Below are 19,758 nucleotides of genomic sequence, written 5' to 3' on the forward strand. Positions count from 1 at the left end.
ATCACCCAAGATGGACGTCTTTATATAACCTGAACTTGGAATTGGCATCCCATCACTTTTGCCATATTCTGTGCTTTAGAAGTGAATAGATAAGTTCAGCTTACACTCAGTGGAGATGGATTGCATGCCATCTGAGAGGCTGTCTGCCACCCCTGGGAACTTGTAGAAAAACAAATTGTCAGACTCCATTCCAGACCTACTGAATCAGAAACTCTGTAGGTCCCAAGAGTATGTGTTTCTTTTAAAAGGTTATTTATTTATTTTGAGAGAGAGAGCGAGCAAACATGAGCGAGTGGGGGAGGGGCAGAGAGGGAGAGAGAATCCCAAGCAGGCTGCACACTGTCAACACAGAGCCTGATGCAGGGCTCAAACCCATAAGCTGCAAGATCATGACTTGAGTCAGACGCTTGACTAACTGAGCCACCCAGGCTCCCTAAGAGTATGTGTTTTAATGAGACTTCCAGGTGATTCTGATACATGTTAAGGTGGTAACCATTGTCTTAGAGTAGAGGTTGGCAAACTTCATTATATATAGGCTTTGTGGTTGCTACTGTCTCTGTCCCAACGACTCAGATTGGCCACATAGTGGGAAGGTAGTCATAGGAAATATGTAAATAAATGGATGTGGTTGTGTCCCAGTAAAACTTTTTTACAAAAACAAACTGCCTTTGTTCAGGCTGCTATAACAAAATACCATAGACTAGGTGACTTAAACAAAAATTTATTTCTCACAGTTCTGCAGTCTGAGAAGTCCAATATCAAGGTATTGGTTGATTCAGTTCCTGGTGAGGGTCCTCTTCCTGACTGCAGACACCCACCCTCTCATGTTCTCACTGGTGAAGGGAGAGAGATCTGGTGTCTTCCCTTTTATATAAGATTCCCATCATTGTGACCTAATTTAACCCTAGTTACCTCCCAAAGGCCCATCACATTGGGGATTAGGGTTTCAGCATATGAATTTGGGGAGGGCACAAACATTTAGTCCACAGCACAGGCAGTGGGTGGGATTTGGCTTCCCAGGCTGTAATTTGTCCACCCATGCCTGAGAGTAGCAGAGACATTTTGTGTGATCAGAATCGGAGGGAGTTATTTTCATGTTTCTGTTTTTATCAGGCAAAACTGTTTCCTCTCCTTCTTTCCAGGCTAGTCTGAAATAATACTGACTCTCCAGTTCCTGAGTTATTACCAAGACTCACAATAAAACATGTGCATATGCTTGAGTCTTCTGATCCTATTTTTTATGGCTCCTCAGTGAGTCACGAGCTCTTTGAGATAATGTAAGATTGAGGTTAGGAGGTTAGGGACATGGGCTTTGGACAGACAGATGTGCATTTGAAATCTGATTCTACTTGCCTTATGAATATGGTAAGTTACTTTGCCTCTCTGTGCCTCAGTTTTCCCATCTGTGAAATAGGACAGTAATAGCACACACCCCCATACTATTTTTGAAAGGAGTTGCTTTGATTACCTACTATAAACTCCCCCCAAATTTAGTAGCTTAAAACAACAGCTAGGCAGGTCTTTTGCTTCATTGGTGTCATTTGGGGCTGCAGTCATCTGTATGCTGGACTGGGTTACATCCAAGACAGTTTCCTCTGTCACTCACATGGCTGCCAGTTGGTGCTGGCTGTTGGATGGAAGCTCCTCTGGGGCTGTCACTGAAGTACCTTGGTTGTCTTCCATATTGCCTCTTGGTGTGGTTTGGTGTTCTCGCAGCATAGCATGGTGGCTGGATTCCAAAGGAGAACATTCCAAGTGCACACAGATCCCAGAAGCTACACAGCATCACTTCTGAAACAAATCATAAGACCGTCTCTGTTTCAAGAGTAAGAGGGCAAAAAATTTGCAGCCATTTTTAAGCCACTGTAGGAGTAAATGAAATTAATCACAAGAAGTGCTTGTCATGGAGTCTGGGCTACAGCAGACAGTAAATATTGAGGACTTATATTAGAAAGCAGAAACTCTTCTTGCCTGGCTCTTTGTGTCCTGTCTGTGACGGCTTACTGTTTGTCACGTACCTTTTATTGCTTAACCAGTGGTTTTTGAGGGCTTGCTGGTTGTTTCTGGGAGGTCACAAGTAGGATTCCTCTCCTCTGTATGCTCTTAAATGATTTGGTTTGTTTTCTACTCAGTTCTCACAACTCTTTAGTTTCCAGAGGTCTGTAGGCCTAGAACTCTCCGGTCATGAGCCACGTGACCTTCAACCAGCTAGGAAGAAGAGAGGTAGGAAGGTCTAGGAGAATGCTCTTAGGTGATTTGATTGGCTCAAGGGTCTTGTCCCTTCTTAGCTGCTGAGATAGAGATTCTTAGCCACAGAAAAGGATGTAGCCTGTGGGTTGACAGAGGGTTAAAGAGAACTTCAGAGAGGGGCACCTGGTGGCTCAGTCTGTTAAGCATTTGGCTTAGGTCACAATTTCAGGGTCATGAGATCAAGCCCCATGTCAGGCTTTGCACTGACAGCCCAGGGCCTGCTTGGGATTCTCTCTCTCTCTCTCTCTCTCTCTCTCTCTCTGCCCCTCCCCTATTGGCATGTTCTCGCTCTCTCTCTCTCTCTCTCAAAATAAATAAATAAATTTTAAAAAATTAAAAAAAAAGAACTTTAGAGAGAAGTGCCCCTCATACTAATCTTCCTTATTGGAGCCCCTTGTGGAATCTGTCCCTTTGTTAGGAGCCAGTGAGGAGGGGGCACAGGGCAATGCTGATTATTCAGTTCACACTAGGGTGTGTCCTTTGGAGAATGAGCGGCCCCCAAATTTCACAACCAAAGAAAAATAGGGTTGTATTTGGAAAGTAATAGCTGTAAAAAAGGGTCTGGGCAAAGTAACATGAGTTAAGGGGCAGGATGAATGTAGTAGGGACTGGTGAGGACTAGGGCAAAATGGAAAGTGAAGGCTCCATTACAGGGGGTAGCCACTCTGCGTCCTCAGTTGTGGTCAAATTGGTAATTGTTGCTACATCTTCACAGTTTTGAAGAAGATACTGAAATCTAGACTTCTAATTGAAATTTCCCATTTATAAAATGTTGGCAACTAATTTAAAAATTTTAAAGGCACTTTGATGGCCCATTGAAACACACACACAGACAGACACACTCGTGGGCAAAGTGCCTCTGGCAGAGGATCTGTAGGAGATACACTGAGCAACATTTCCCCTTATTGGTTTAGCTTGAGGGCCATATCACAGAAGAATTAGAAGAAGGGCAAGGAGACATTGGCTGTTTATGGAATGTTATGGGGCAAAATAGTTCTGAAAAAAATACTACACACTTTTATCCTTACTTATTTAGTCACAAGTATTAATAATGTCACCTTGTGTGAGAACTGACCTCTCAGGAAATGATGAAACTAAGTTTCGATGAGCTTTATATAGAAGAGCAAAGAAATGGCCGTGTCTTCTCAACTGGCTGTTCTAGGGTAAAGGTGTTATTCCTATTTTAAAGAGGAGGGAATAATCATTCACTGAGGTTCCTTTGCAAACCGAAATCCCAAAGAAATACAGTTCTTGAACTGAGACAGTACTAAAAATATCTGTGCTCGAATCCAGGTTAATCTACATGAGTAAAAGAGAAATAATTATCTTAACTGGTAAACATGGGAAAGCAAGGTATTTAGGTTAGACACAAGGAAGTACTTAAAGAGTAAGAAGACTTAAAGGCACTGGAACAACAGAGAGAAGCTCAAAGTTTGTTTGTTTGCTAATCTAGAGTTCCTAAAAGGGGGAGTTAATCGCTTTCTGCCTGATATGCTCCGGCAATCAATCCTGCTCAGAAAGGGGCTGGGTGAAAGAGGCACCGTTTGAATCCTTTTTTATCCTGTGATTTCTTTTTGGACCCAGCAAACAAAAGACCCCCAATTTACTAACTCACCCAAATGATTTACCAGCTGTGTCTTCCCCTAGGAGGTAAACAGGCAATAAAATAAATGAAATTCCTATTCTTTATTACTTGACCCCCATAAATCATCATCCACTCTGGGTGAGCGCTTATCTCTAAGGCATCGCACAATATTTAAAATGCTATCTCCTTTATTATGAATAAAATAGAAGGAATGAGCAAAAATCCCAGTGATGATATATCTTCATGCAAGGACAATTCTGGAAGCAATAACTGTTAAATTTCAGAAAATTGGGAGATCTTCTGTGTGTGTGTTTGTGTGTGTATTGCGTGTGTGTCTGTGTAGTGGGGATTCTTAGGGGCTTCTCAGTTTCCTCCATTCTGTTCCAAACCCCAAACCTTTCCTAGGATGAGATTCACTTTTGGAACTTTGGGTCCTTACAGACCAATGCATAGATAAAATCATACGGGATATTACTTTCCATTTTTGGTTACTTATGAAGTCTATCTTGAACTAAAAGCTTATCATGCCAAAATAGGGGGCTTTTGTATGGTGCTGGTGAGCAGGCGGGTGCTATCCTGTCACCATGACAACAAGCATTTGCATTACAGCAGGCTCCTCAGACCACATTACAGTCACGTGTCCCGGAGGGACCCCTTTGAAGCCCTTGTAATCTTTTCCCTAAGCGTGATTGTTAACATCTTCTGAACATAATCATTAACCATGTTCCGTAACAGATAATTACCTACTGTAGTTAGCATTTTCTATCCCTGAGTGCTCTGTGGGATTCACAGAATGCAAGACCCACTGTACTGTTATTTTACCTAGCCAAGTAAAATAGAGCCATTTGGCTTCTTGAAATCTGGGAAAGTTTGCATTTCACACAAAAATATTGTGCTGACCTGGACATTGTGTGTATCTGTCACATGCCCCAGGGTGTTCTTCATCCTTGTCTTTGAATCCCCCTTGCAGGCAGCTTTCAAAATGCCACAGGCCCCCTTCTGTCTGTGTCTGCTCTTTTCCCCTTAATGTCTGTTCACTTACGGAACTTCTAGTGCCAGTTTGTTTTTATTTCAGATTTATTGCACTCACTTGCCAGGATATATGGGGATTTTTTCCTGTTTATAGAAGTTTTCCCTATAGATTTCTCTTTATACCCAACATTATTCCTTAAGACTCCCAAGGCTTGTGTCATGACCCCAGGGAGTCCTATTTCTGTCCTGGCTCTCATTTGCCAAGGAAAGTCTCTCTTGCACAGGAGAAAGCCTCCTCTTCCAGGTTTCCTAACCCTGTTTTATCTTTGGGGGAACACTGAAAATTTCAGGGGAGCTAGATGAAATGGATGTTAGAAAGAGAGCATGTGAGAGAAAAAGAAAAGAAGAAAAGAAAATTCCAACCCCAAGCCATGAGATTGATCTTTACTAACATGTTTTCAAGACTTTGATGAAAGCATTGCACAGTTTTACTCTATTGCTATACAACTAGGATGCAGAATCATGATGATGATAAAGAATGCTCAGGTGTTTTAAATGGTACCTTGCTGGCCACCTGGATTCTAAAGGAGAAGCATTAACCTTTAATAACCTGGGCTATCTCTTGTGGTGTAGGTTGGGACATGAAGAAGAATGTGAATCATACATGTTTACTTGCTGCTGATGATCTGTCTTTGCTGATAAAATGGACTAAAATGAGCCTTTAGAGTTACGTAGGTGTCGTATCTTCTGAACTCCAAATCAGGACCCATGGCAAAGGCATCATACTGTGTGGGTGGTGGAATCAATATCACCAAAGTCATGTGACTGAAGGGGGTAGTCAAAATTTTACTCTGAAAGGCAGAAAGACCCAGAAGAGGCTGCAAAAGGTCAATCTGCTGGATGAGGAGATGTGGGGTGTCCTGGGGAGGGGCCTTCTCATGCTGAATACATATATGTATTATGTATACATATGCATAATGTATCTGTGTGTGTGTGTGTGTGTGTGTGTGTGTGTGTGTGCGCATGTGTTTATACTACGTATATAAAGAATTTTTTTTAATGAGCCACTCAGGTCTTTAAAACAGCAGCTGGCTAGGCCACCTCTGTCTCTTCCATTTGCTTTTGACTCCAGGTGCCTTGATTCCTACAGCATTACAGCTCCCCTTTCTCTACCCTTCTCAAAAACCTAGAAAATGGGGCCAATCCCCTATTTGTAATGCACTCCAGGCGAAGCTTCTATCATAATGAGCTCCCTTGTGATGCAGAAACCAATAAACCTCTGCCATGAATGCCCAATAGTGAACCAAATTACATATTTCTCTCAGTTGAGTATTGTTTTATTTAATATGCTCGTACCTTTCTAATGGTAGGCATAAAATTATCATGTATGTGTGAAAAACATATTTGGCTCTGTGTGTGTGTATGTGTGTGTGTGTGTGTGCAAGCTTCTCGAACACGACCACAAGTAAAGGTCCTTCTGGGATGAGGCAATGAGATTGGGGGCACTGAGACCCCATCCAGTCATGTTTCTGAAGGTCTAAGGTAGAGGAAATTCTTAATATACAGAATATAATTAGCCAAAATGGAAGGTGGCCAAGGTGCTGGAGTTAAGATTTCTTGTTCTTACACACAGTGGGATATTTCAGGAACCTTCTTGTCATAACCAATTGGACACAATTTCCAGAGATGAATGTGCTAGGGCAGGAAGATGGCAGCTGGTTGTTTGGCCAATTCATTGTTTTGCATTAATTTGATTTTTTTTTTTTTTTTGTCAGAACCCAGGTGGTGATGAACTCATTTAGATTCTCTCTGCCTGCCACATGTCAGTTCAGAAATATCCCAATGCAATGTGGCATTAGTTATGTGCTGTGGGATCCGGGCCAACCAATTGGACCCAATGAGTGTGGATAAGCTTTATTCATTGGCAAAATTAATAAACAGTCACTGTGACTTGAGCCAGTCAGAAGGCAGGTTATTCACAACAGTTCAGTGCCTCTGGGATGAACTGGTCCAGTCGTTGATTGGTTTCAGTCACACAATAGCTCTGTTATGTGTACCAGTCAGTGTGTTGGGGTCCGCAGGGGCACTGTCACAGCTCTGCACTGATATCCATCAGATAAACCGATTAAATCTGCACTAATCACAGGGCCCAGTGCAAGTGAAGTCAGTGCCCTTGAATATTGCCAGGAGGATCAAGTGCTTTGGTTTGGAAAAATAAATGCATTTCTATTGTTGCTGAAAGTGATTACTTGGTGACAGTGTTCTAGTACGTTGCTATTATCTTTTAATTAATGAGCACTGAGGGATAAATTCTGACCATAAGCTCATGTACATGCTTTTCAGATATGGGAGCAAGTAGAAGGAAGAACAGAGTAATACACAAAGGTTTTTCAGTGGCCTGTAAGACTTGACATTATTGACGTCTGTCTGTCTGATAATTCATTAACCGTCCCTTTATGTGCTACACTCCCCTGATGCACATTGCTTCCGGCCTGAGGATTTTGCACTTTCTATCCTCTGCCTGGAATGCTTTGCCCCCCAGATACCTGCATGTCTGGTTCTGTTGTCATTCACATCTTCTCCACAGGGAGATCTCTGATCACCACATAGTGAGGCCCCACTCCTTCACTCCATATTATATACTCCTGTTTTATTTCCTTCATAGCACTTATTGCCATCTGAAATGCTTGTTAAATAGGTTGTTTTGGAAGGTGACTCTGCTGAGTTCACTACTATATCCCAAGGTGCTAGCACTGAGTCTGGCATATATTAGGCACTTAAACGTTGTTAAGTGAATGAATTTCTCTGTGTCTTGTAATGGGTTTGAGTAAGTCAGTGGACATATGGCTCAGAGGAAAGAACACTTTGCCAGGGGGCTTTAATGCTTTTACTCTAGACTCAGCCCCTAAACTATGGCATGGCTTTGGGCAAGTCAGTCAACCTTTGGGGACTACTTGACTATGTTGGGACTCTTTAGCCCTAAGACAGTGTTTCCAAATGCTAGTTTTTGGTTGAGAGGGGGACAAGTTGGGTAATGAGTATTTTCTGTTTCAGTCATTAGGGTTTTAACCTCAAAGGGGGTGGAGTAGGCCATGTCCTGGAAGATTATCTTAGAATGAGATGGTAATGGGCACCTATTAGGGTACCAGTATGTAACTCATTTTATAGCTTCCACACTATTTAACAGATCCCCAGTCAAGATGCCCGTATGGGAGATTGGTTTTCTCTCCTTGGTGACCTATGGCCTAATGAGTATTTACAGGCCAGTAAAATTAGACTATCAGTGAATGTAAAAACTAACACACACCATAGAGGAGTTTCTGCTAGATCCCCCAGTGTCCATTTTCTCTCCTAGAGCTTGTAAAGGGAGCTTAGGAAAGTTCCAGGGAGAAGCTGAGCTGTGAGAAGGAGGCAGAAGGGGCCTAGTGATCTTTTCCCTACAGGGATGGGCAGAAGCCTGCTCTTTTATCCTGTGCTAATGACAGCCTTCACCCTTTATTCTTACCAGACATCTTCACGTGCAGGACACTGAGAAAGCAGATTCATGAGGTTGGATGGTGACATCGTTCCCAGCTTTAAAAAGAACCTCACCTTAATAAGTAGTAAAAGGACCCAGGCAATTTGAAAAGCAGCAAAATACAAGAGGCAGAGTACTGGTGTGACAATGGAGATAATAGTCCCAAGGTTGGAGACCGAATGCAGTTTTTTTTAAAGAAACAAAAAATGAGGCTGTTAAACCAAAAATAGGAACAGGAAAACCAGCCCCACATAAATTCTTCAGAGAAAATAAGATGTGAAATGCAATAGAAGTTTTGGAGCAGTAGTTGTGTTTCAATAGATACGACTTGTTCTGATGGAATTTTCTGATAACTTGTTTCTTGTATGGCAACTCCCCAACCTGCCCCACCATGCACACTAAAGGAGTATGTTTTGTTTTTCTCCCGAAAAAGAAAACATGAAAAAAGATAACTTCTTAGAGATGCTTCCTATTCCAAGAAAACTCTTTGCTGCTAGTGAAGAATTTTCCTGGGTCCTACATAAAAAATACAATTATTTTATTCCAAGCAGCTAATGTTCCTCAAGAAATTATTTTATTGGAGGGAAAACACAATACTTTAAAAAATGTTTTGGTTTTGGGGCACCTGGGTGGCTCAGTTGGTTAAGTGATAGACTATTGATTTTGGCTCAGGTCTTGACCTCATGGTTTGTGAGATCGAGCCCTGCGTTGGACTCTATGCTGACAGCGCAGAGCCTGGTTGGGATTCTCTCTGTCTCCCTCTCTCTGCTCCCCTCCTGCTCATGATTTCTCTCTCAAAATAGATAAGTAAACATTTAAGAAAAAAAATTTTTTTTAAATATTTATTTATTTTTGAGACAGAGAGAGACAGAGCATGAATGGGGGGGGGCGGTCAGAGAGAGGGAGACACAGAATCCAAAACAGGCTCCAGGCTCTGAGCTGTCAGCACAGAGCCCGACGCGGGGCTCGAACTCACGGACCACGAGATCATGACCTGAGCCGAAGTCGGCCGCTTAACCGACTGAGCTACCCAGGCGCCCAAGAAAAAAATTTTAAAAAGTTTTGGTTTTTAAAAATTGATCCCTTCAACACCTCAGCTATTATTGGGAAAAGGTAGAATTTGACATTGATCTCTGTCCAAATAGAACTTACATTCTAATGGCAGGAGGTAGACAGCAATCAAACAAATGATGAGCACTCTGAAGGAAAATGAAGAAGGTGAGAAGGTAGAAAGGAAAGAAATTACCTTTTTTTTTTTTTTTTTTAAAAGCATTTATTTTTGGGAGAGCACAAGTGGGGGAGGGGCAGAGAGAGGGGGACAGAGGATCTGAAGTGGGCTCTGTGCTAACAGATGTGGGGCTCAAACTCATGAACCGTGAGATCATGACCTGAGCCATAGTTGGACCCTCAACTGACTGAGCCACCCAGGTGCCTCAGAAATGACTTTTTTAGATGAACTGACTGGGGGTCTCCCCTCAGAGGGGGTGGTGTTTGGGCAGATCTAAATGAAGTGAGGGAGCACATAAATATTTGGGAGAACATTCTAGGCTTCAGGCAACAAGACCAGCATGACTGGAACAGAAAGAGTGGAGGGGAGAATGAGGCGGGGACAAATAGTCTTATGAAGCCGTTATGAGGACGTTACACTTTACTTCCATGTTGACTTCTTTCGGACTTTGAGCAGAAAGTAACAGGGTCTGACCTAAGTTTTAAAATAATTACTCTTGAGTACTATATGGAAAATTAAGTGTACTAAGAGTGGAATCAAGGACACTATTTAAGAAGGTATCATATTGGGGCACCTGGGTGGCTCAGTTCATTAAGCGTTGGACTTCGGCTCAGGTTGTGATCTTGTAGTTCAAGAGTTCAAACCCACATTCGTGAGTTTGGGTCCCATGTTGGGCTCCTGCTCTTGGTGGATGTGGAGCCTGTTTCAGATCCTCTGTCTCCCTTTCTCTCCGCCCCTCCCCTGCTCACGCTCCCTCTCTCTCTCTCTCTCTCTCTCAAAAATAACATTAAAAAAGGAAGGTATTGTATTAGTTCAGGCAAGATAGTGGCTTGGACTAGGATGTTAGAGGTGAGTTAATGAGAAATGATTATATTTGGAACATATATTTAGAATATAGGTAATAGGATTTTTTTGATGCTTATTTATTTATTTTGAGGGGGGGGTGCATCGAGAGAGGGAGACAGAGAATCCCAAGCAGGCTTCACATTGTCAGCGCAGAGCCCAACATGGGGCTCAAACTCATGAACTGTGAGATCGTGACCTGAGCTGAGATCAATAGTTTGGATGCTTAACCCACTTAGCCACCCGTGCACCCTGGTAACAGGATTTATTGATGGATTATTTGTGTGGGATGAGGGAAAGACAGGAGCTGATAAGGAGTCCAGAATCATTAGGAACTGAAGGAATGGAGGAAAAGTTTTGCATTTCCAGTGCATAAGAAAAATGAAAGCAATGGGTATATAGGGCTGGGCACCTAGCATAGGTGTGGTGTAGAGATGGAGTGTGGCCAGGAAAGATTTACTGCTTTCCTTTTACATGCTAATTCATTGCCTTGTTGGCTTTGTCTGATCCTGTCTTTCTGACTTTGTGAGTTTTGTTTTGCTTTTTTGGGCAGGGGTGGAGTGGGGTAGAATTTAGCATTTTTTTTTAATTGAAATATAACTGATAAAACATTGTGTAATTTTAAGGCATATAAGGTGTTGATTTGATACATTTATATATCGCAGTATGATTACCACCATAGAGTTAGCTAACACCTCTTTCACGTCACACAATTGTCAATTTTTTTTTTTTTGTGGTGAGAGCATTTAAGATCTATTCTCTTAGCAGTTTTGAAGTTTATAATACAATATGGTTGACTATAATCACTATACTGTGCATTAAATCTCCAGAACTTATTTAACTATTAGTTGCAAGTTTGTACTCTTAAAAAATATCTCCTCAGTTTCCCTAATCCCCAGCCCCTGATAATCACTATTTGACCCTCTGTTTATACAAGTTCAGTTTTGTTTTGTTTTGTTTTGTTTTTTAGATTCCACATACAGAGGATATGATACAGCATTGGCCTTTCTCTGTCTGACCTATTTCACTTAGCATAATGCCCTAAAGTTCCATACATGATGTTGCAAATGTCAGGATGTTCTTTTTATCCTGACTAAATAATATTCCATTGTGTATGTGTATATACCACATCTTTAACCATTCATCCACTGTTGCGTACTTGTTGTTTCCATATCTTGCTTTTGTGAATATTGCTGCAATGAAAATTGGAATACAGATATCTTTTTTATATTCTGTTTTCATTTCCTTTGGATACGTAACCAGATCATATAGTAGTTCTATGTTTCATTTTTTGAGGAACCTCCATACTCTTTCCCATAGTGGCTACACCAATTTACATTCCCACCAGCAGTGCATGAGTGTTCCCTTTTCTTTACATTTTTACCAATGCTTGTTATCTCTTGTCTTCTTGATGAGAATCATCATAACAGTGTGAGGTGATATCTCATTGTGGTTTTGATTTGCATTTTCCTGATGATGAGTGACGTTGAACATTGTTTCGTGTACCCATTGGTCATTTGGATGTTGTCGTCATCATCATTGTCATCATCATCTTCTTCTTCTTTGGTGGTTGTCTTCTTTTGAAAAATGTCTATTTAGTTATTCCGCCCATTTTTAAAATCAGATTTTTTTGTTATTTAGTTGTATGAGCTTTTTATATATTTTGGCTATTAACCTCTGCAAATATTTTTTTCCCATTCCATAGACTACCTTTTCATTTAGTTAATTGTTGATTTTGCTGTGCAGAAGCTTTTTAGTTTGATTTTGTCTCACTTGTTAATTTTTACTTCTGTTGCTTATGCTTTTTGTGTCATATCCAAAAAAATCATTGCCATTACCAATGGCAAGGAGCTTTCCCCCTATGTCTTCTTCAAGGAATTTATAGTATCAGGTCTACTGATACTGTATACTGATACTGATTTATGTTTAATCATGTCTTATAGTTAAGTCTTTATTTATTTTGAGTTAATTATTATGTGAGTGTGGTAAGACAGGGATTTTGTTTGTTTGTTTGTTTTTTCTCTTCTGGGAATCATTACTGCCTGATTTTGGCCTATGGATCTTAAGCCTAGATCAGTGGCCGTACTGCCAAGCTGAACATCTAAGGGTAGAGCTCCCTGGTCTTCAGGACTAGGCTCTGGGCCTTTGCTTTGACCAGAAGAATCCATAGCTGAGATCTAGCTTTCAGGGGTAAAGTAACTCACCAGGGAAGATACCTTATCCTCTCACTGGAACTGTAGGACAACATAATCAGGAGTGTCCTAGCCACTCTGAGCACACTCAACCAGTCTGTGGTTCAGGCTATTCAAGATTCACTAATGGAGCCAGGAATAGAGTCAGTTTCTCCTAGTGCATATGGTGGAGGTAGATACTTGACTAACCGTTAAACTTCTAAGAGGTAGGAGAAATATATACTGAGTGGCCCAAACAGAAAATGTCCACTACTTGAGGGGAGAGAAGCAGCATGCTCAGGCAACAAGTGGAGATTAAAAGCACTTTGGGGGCTCCTGGGTGGCTCAGTGGGTTAAGCATCCAACTTCGGCTCAGGTCATGATCTCGCAGTTCGTGAGTTCAAGCCCTGCGTCGGGCTCTGTGCTGACAGCATGGAGCCTGGAGCATGCTTTGAAGTCTGTGTCTCCCTCTCTCTCTGCCCTTACCCTACTCATGCTCTGTCTCTGTCTCTGTATCTCTCTCTCTGTCTCAAAAATAAACAAACATTAAAAAAATAAACTAAAAAAAAGAATTTTGGGGTATCTGTAGTCCATGGGAGAACATGATGTAACAATCTATTTTGAGCTTACTTACAGTTAGACATCTTCAAGGATACATACTTATGTTGAAGCATACCTTGCCTTTAGGCATTAATAAGAAAATGATAATGTATATGTAAGTCAGAGCCTATTGTGCTTAAGAGACAGAAGCTTCTCAGAAATCATACTCACATTGACCTGTTTTCAGTCATCTTAGAAACAAGCCATTCCTCTCTGTAATTGATGACAATATTAACCCTGCTTCTGGTTTAAAGAGATCAGAGATCAGAGACGGGAAACGGACCGGTTTCTCAAATGAACATCATAGGTCATGCTATGCTAGAGCTGAAAGGATCTCAGAAGCTGTTCAGTCCAATCCTTTTAATTAGATGATAGGGAGAAAAAGGCTTCAGTAGAGTTCTAGATATTATGTATTACATATACTTTTGAAGAATTATTTAACCATTCCATGTAAACTGTGTGACTATCCTCTTAATTTGCTATTTCTGCTGGGTCCATGTCTGAATGAAGGAAAATTAGATCCTTATAGTATACATCTTTTGTCTTTTCCTCTCAGTCATCCATTAACTAGAAAAATTTTCACTGAGTACCTATTACATATCTGGGACTATTCTTAGTTGAGAATATAGTAGTTAACAAGACGGATATATAGAGGGAAGAGACAGAAAAAAACCTCAACAGTCAACTGCATTATTTAGAAATTGTGATATTATAAAGAAAACAAAAGAAGGATGCTATGAACTAGTGAAAAATTGGGAGCTACTTTAGCTAAGAAGATCAAGGGTGAATTCTCAGAAGAAAGGAATCATTCAAAGAATTTAACTCAAGGTGATCTGAGAAAATTCCAGCAGGCCTTGTGCAGCTCCATCCCCCTAAGGATAGTTCAGGTCTGGATGTTTGAGATGATCCTATAGCTGTTCTTGTCTGGTTAGATTAAAGTTTCCCTAAGCTGCTGGAAGCTATCCAGATCGACACAGCCTGGTTTATGGAGGCCATAATCCATAATGGCATAAGAACCAGCTGGCTATTTGGGGGGACGCATGTACAGATGCCAGGTTGTGTCTTATACAGCTGTAGGGTCACCATTCACACCAAATGAACACAAGTGTACATGGCGGCTTTGACCAAGACAAAGATTTAGTGTGGTTTCCCCCTTTAATTTGTTGCATCAAATAGTCTGGGATTTAGTTTAGTCAGTGGATTTGGTTTAGTCTACTCTCTGCCTCCCTTGATAAACTCTGTGGTGGTGGCCTGAACATTCAAGTTTTGTGAACTTTAGCCCTGTGTGTTTCCAAACAGAATCATCACTGCAGAACATGGAGTCCAGAAGCCTTGAAGGGCTCTTAACTAGTTCTTTGGTCCAAGAAAGAATTCCAGAAACTTGCTACTGTTGACAAGACTTCTAAATATCATGAATAACTTGGAAAGCTCAGGTATCATAGCACTACCCTACCGCCCCCAACCTAGTGATAATATATTTATTCATATGCCTTTTCCCCTGCCTCTCTCTTATCCCCACATTTAAGCTGCCTGAGAACAGAATCTTTGATTCATTCATGCTTCCCAGAGCCCTAGAACAGCACTGCTTTACATGTAGTTGGTGTCCAGTAACTGTTTATTCTATCAATTAACGGAGCTTCACAGAGCTTATGTGATCATGAGTCAGAACTTTTTCATCTGGGTCCTCCCAGAAAGGTTTGGCTTCTAGGCCTACAGCAGAATAATCCTGACTCTGGGAGCTGGGAACCATCTGGAGGCTCTCAGCTGGGGAACACAGAAAATCCAGTATCAGGGTTAAGATAGGCTGGAAACAGGATGCCCTCAGAACTTACATCCCAGTGAGATCCCCAAACCCTTTGCCTGAGTAGGCGTGGTAGAAAGGGATTGGGGCTCCTTGGGACCCCTCTTCACCCTCAGTCGCAGCGGGCTGAAGACTGCACCAGCACCATCCACCCAGTACACATGGGATTCTACCCCAGAATTTGTATTTAAAGGGAACCCTACTTTCTCTTGCTTTTTATTTTTAGCTTTGGGTCAAAAAAAACCACACCTATTTTATTCTAAGTCAAGAATATGCTTAATGACCTTTCCCAAATGGAAGGTGCCCATAGTCTATAATTTTAATTTAAATCAATTCCTTTCCTAGCTTGAAAAACAAATACAAATAACCTCCCAGGAAGGTGAACTTTTGGGGACTCCAAAGGGTTCTCGGGGTACTTTCAGTGTTCTGTAGTTGATCTTACACAAAGGTAAACAGGACTTACCTTGCTGGTTTCTGAGAAGTTTGTGGAGGGGTGTGTACCAGGCTTCAACAAAACAACGTTGTGAGGCTGAGTGCCAAGTTCTTTGTGTGAAGGGCAAATCCGTGCTGGTGTAGAGTTGCGGCCACATATGGTGCCGATGCCTGCTGTTTGGAAGGAATTGCAGTGCAATTAAAAGACTTTCTGAGACTTGGCAATATTGTTAATTCCTTTGCCATTTTATATGAGCAGGAGGATTAATTAGCGTTGGCTTTATAGAGTTATATCTAAATGCATATGTTTTGGGTTAGATATTTCTTTTTACTAGATTAGTCAGACTTGTTCCCAACTGTGAAGGCTGCCTCATGGGATTCATTCGTGCCTGCCTGAATGCTTCTTGTTTGCTGGGGTGTGTTATCCAGGGCTGACACCAGAACCATTTATAGTGAAGCTGACTCTGTCCTTACCTTGCGGTATTACTTTTGAAGAAGAAATCAGAAGCTAAGTGGGTAGGGATTTAGAATACAGGGGTTGACTTGGTCACAGAATACCTCTTGTTTTTGTCCATTTCTGCAAATGACTTTTTAAAACAGTCTAATTTTCCCAGTTGCATTTCCTTGATATTTCTTTGTTTTCATACTTCTATAGGAGAGAGAAAAAGAGACAAAACTCTTTGCAGCAGGGGCATCTTTTAATGAAGCTTACAATAACCCTCCAGAGCTACTTATTCAGACCTCCTCAGTGTTCACATCTGAGCCCAGGAGGTTCCCAGTTCTTCTGTCAATTAAGCCATAATTAGTAGAATAGTTTTTTATGGATGCTTTGGTGACCTTGGAAATATAGGGTATTCTAGAAATAGTCTCATTCATGATTCTCTTTCTTATTGCTCATGGTAATGAGGGTAGTTTTCTTACCTCCCGGCATTGGGCCTAACACATGGAGGTATACAGTAAATGTTGAATGAATAAATGTTTGGCTTGGTGCTTGGGACATTGTCTGGGGGCAGTGGCTGTCAACTTAGCCTGCATGAGGTTCACCAAGACAGCTTATTAACAGAGTCACTCCAGGCTCCTGCCTCAAGTTAGGATCTGGTAGGTCAGGGGAAGGTTGCAAAAGTCCACATTTTTAACAAATATCCCAATGGATTTGTAGGCAGGTTAACTTTGGACCTCACACACTGCAAAAGAAACTGCTCGGGGGGATATGGCATTCAGAGCTTTAGAGAAAAAGTTTCTTCAGACCAGCTTAGGCTCCTTCTCATTTCCATCCATGCCCATGGCCTCCTCTGGGGACCCTCATGATGATGACTCCCTTTCTCCCAAGCTGTTGCTCAGGCAATCTGTCCAGATGCCACTCCCTGGTCTTCTACTTCCTGATCATTGCAGAGTCCACTTCGCTGCAGATCAGAGTCTTTTCTTTTTAATGTTTATTTATTTATTTTGAGAGAGAGAGAGAGAGAGAGAGAGAGAGAGAGAGAGAAGGCACAAACAGGGAAGGGGCAGAGAGAGAAGGAGACAGAGAATCCCAAGCAGGCTCTGTGCTGTCAGCACAGAGCCTGACACTGGGCTCAAACTCACAAACCATGAGATCATGACCTGAGCTGAAACCAAGAGTCAGACGTTTAACTGACTGAGCCACCCAGGTGCCCCTGCAGATCAGAGTCTTGCTGTTCCTCTGGAGCTACCTGAGAGCAGCATAATTGGAGCACACCCCTTGGTCTTACTTTGGGATGGTACAAATTCACTGGTGGCTAGAGTGCCTTGTGCTTATTCGTTTGGTTGTGGTGACCTTTCGAGGCACCCGTGCTGTGTGTCTGTACAAGACATTGAATGATGTTAGTCATATGGGCTTAGGTGTGTAAATGAGATGATGAATTTAAATTTCTTAGCATAGCTCAGGCTATATAACACATGCTGTATATATTGTGGATGTTTTTGCCTCTGTGAATTGTTAACTCCTTTAGGGGCATTCCAAGGACACAAACTAGAATCAAACTAGATTTCCCAAGGGATCAAGCCAGTGCTGACACTTACCTGAAAGTTGGACCTCAGTCTGCCATGGCCGTAAGATAAATAAATAGCAAAACCCCAGGGATGCATCAAGTGGGCGGTTTTAGCAACAGCTGATGCTGTCAACTGAGAGGGGTGTTGATAAAGTGATATAGGAAGTTACTGTGCACAAAAGCCTCCTGAGTAGACTCAGCAGGACGATGTCATCTTCACACTCAAAAGCTAGGGATGCTCCTCGCCTCCTCCCTGCCACGGTAGGAACAAAGGCATTTTATAGCAGGCAGACTTTGTTGGTCTCATTAAATGAGAGTTATACTTTCTATAATAGCACAAATGTGTGCAATAGTGAATAGGAGCAGAAGCAGCAAAACAATAAAAATGTAGCCACTGAAGAATATATTTTAAAATCTAAACTATTGGCCACTGCAGACAGAGACTGAGAATTCTCTCTAGTTTTCCCAGTCCCGATTCTCTTGCTTTAGGACACTCAGTGTGCACAGCCTGAAGAGAAGGCATGGGATGTCCTTTCAAAGACTGTGTAATCCATGATGTCAAGGCATATTGGGTAGTCTGCCTTAGTGTGCAAATCACCAGTCAACTAGGCTAAGAGTGGCTGAAAATGAAGAACTTACTCTTTTTTTAAAAAATTTTCATTTGTTAACGTTTATTCATTTTTGAGAGACAGAGACAGAGTGTGAGTTGGGGAGGCACACAGAGAGAGAGAGAGAGACACAGAATCTGAAGCAGGCTCCAGGCTTTGAGCCGTCAGCACAGAGCCCTACACGGGGCTCAAACCCATGAACCGAACCGTGAGATCATGACCTGAGCTGAAGTTGGGCACTTCACTGACTGAGCCGCCCCAAGGAGAACTTATTCTTAACAAGGAGTTGGTGGTCTGCAGTTTCAGAGTTTATTCAGAAGATCAGTCCTCTGGGTTGGTGATTCTTTCATTCTTTTGGCTTTTTTTGTTGAGATCACAAGATGGTCATCGCAATTCTGAGGTTTATTCCACACAACAGGCTCCAAGAGGGAAGGAAGGGGTATTTTTCTCCCCACCCCCTCCCTGTTTCCCCCTTCCCCTTGTCTGTCTCCTTTTCCTCATTCTCTCTCACCTTTTCTCTTTCTCCCCCTCTTTCCCCATCCTGCCCTTCTCTCTTCCCTTTCTCCCTTTCTTTTTCTCCTTTCTCCCTCTGTCTTTTATCTAGGATAAAAAGCCTTCTCAGAAGATTCTAAAAGATTTACCTTACCTCTCTTTGACTAGAACCAAATCATGTGCTCTCCTCAGGCTGATCACTAGCCAGTGCCTAGAGGGTTACCATTTTGGTTTAGACCTATCATGGCCTCTTTCCTGCGTCTAGAGGGGGGCTCCCATTCCTGAGCCTGTAGCTGCATGAATGCTATCAAGACTCAATGTGCTAAGAAAGAAGAGAGGAATGACTGTCTGGTGGTCAGTTGTAATAACTTTCTAGAGCTATTATGAATGGTATCACAAACTAGGTGGTTTAAATGATAGAAATTTATTGCCTTGCAATTCTGGAGGCCAGAAGTCTGAGATCAAGGTGTTGGTAAGGTTGGCACCTTCTGAGATCTGTGAGGAAGAGTCTGTTCCACATCTTTCTCGTTGTTTCTGGTAGTTTGTTAGCAATCTTAGGCATTCCTCAGCTTGTAGGAGCATCATCTTGATTTCTGCTTTCATCTTCAAATTCTGTTCTCTCTGTGTGCCTGTCTTTGTCCAAATATCCCTTTATTATTTTATTTTATTTCATTTTATTTTATTTTATTGTTCAGATTTTATTTTATTTTTTTACCATTTAATTTAATTAATTTTTTAAAATTTACATCCAAGTTAGTTAGCATATAGTGCAACAATGATTTCAGGAGTAGACTTCTTAATGCCTCTTACCCATTAAGCCCATCCCCCCTCCCACAACCCCTCCAGTAACCCTTAGTTTGTTCTCCATATTTATGAGTCTCTTCTGTTTTGTCCCCCTCCCTGTTTTTACATTATTTTTGCTTCCCTTCCTGTGTGTTCATCTGTTCTGTGTCTTAAAGTCCTCATATGAGTGAAGTCATATGATATTTGTCTTTCTCTGACTAATTTTGCTTAGCATAACACCCCCTACTTCCATCCACGTAGTTGAAGATGGCAAGATTTCATTATTTTTGATTGCTGAGTAATACTCCATTGTATATGTATACCACAGCTTCTTTATCCATTCATTCATTTGTGGACATTTGGGCCCTTTCCATACTTTGGCTATGGTTGATAGTGCTGCTATAAACATTGGGGTGCATGTGCCCCTTCGAAACAGCATACCTGTATCCCTTGGATAAATACCTAGT

The 19,758-nt window shown here is 41.7% G+C and overlaps 1 long non-coding RNA gene across 1 annotated transcript; it reads right to left on the reverse strand.

The window, feature by feature from the left end:
* Positions 1 to 749: 749 nt before the first annotated feature.
* LOC122221343 lies at positions 750 to 2,323 on the reverse strand. The gene is made up of 3 exons (XR_006203163.1): positions 2,019 to 2,323; positions 1,607 to 1,791; positions 750 to 833 (listed from the first exon to the last, which is right to left on the reverse strand). It is a non-coding gene; the product is annotated as an uncharacterized LOC122221343 (long non-coding RNA).
* Positions 2,324 to 19,758: the final 17,435 nt, after the last annotated feature.

This window comes from Panthera leo, chromosome B3 (genome assembly GCF_018350215.1).
Source record: "Panthera leo isolate Ple1 chromosome B3, P.leo_Ple1_pat1.1, whole genome shotgun sequence".
NCBI classification, from domain to species: domain Eukaryota; kingdom Metazoa; phylum Chordata; class Mammalia; order Carnivora; family Felidae; genus Panthera; species Panthera leo.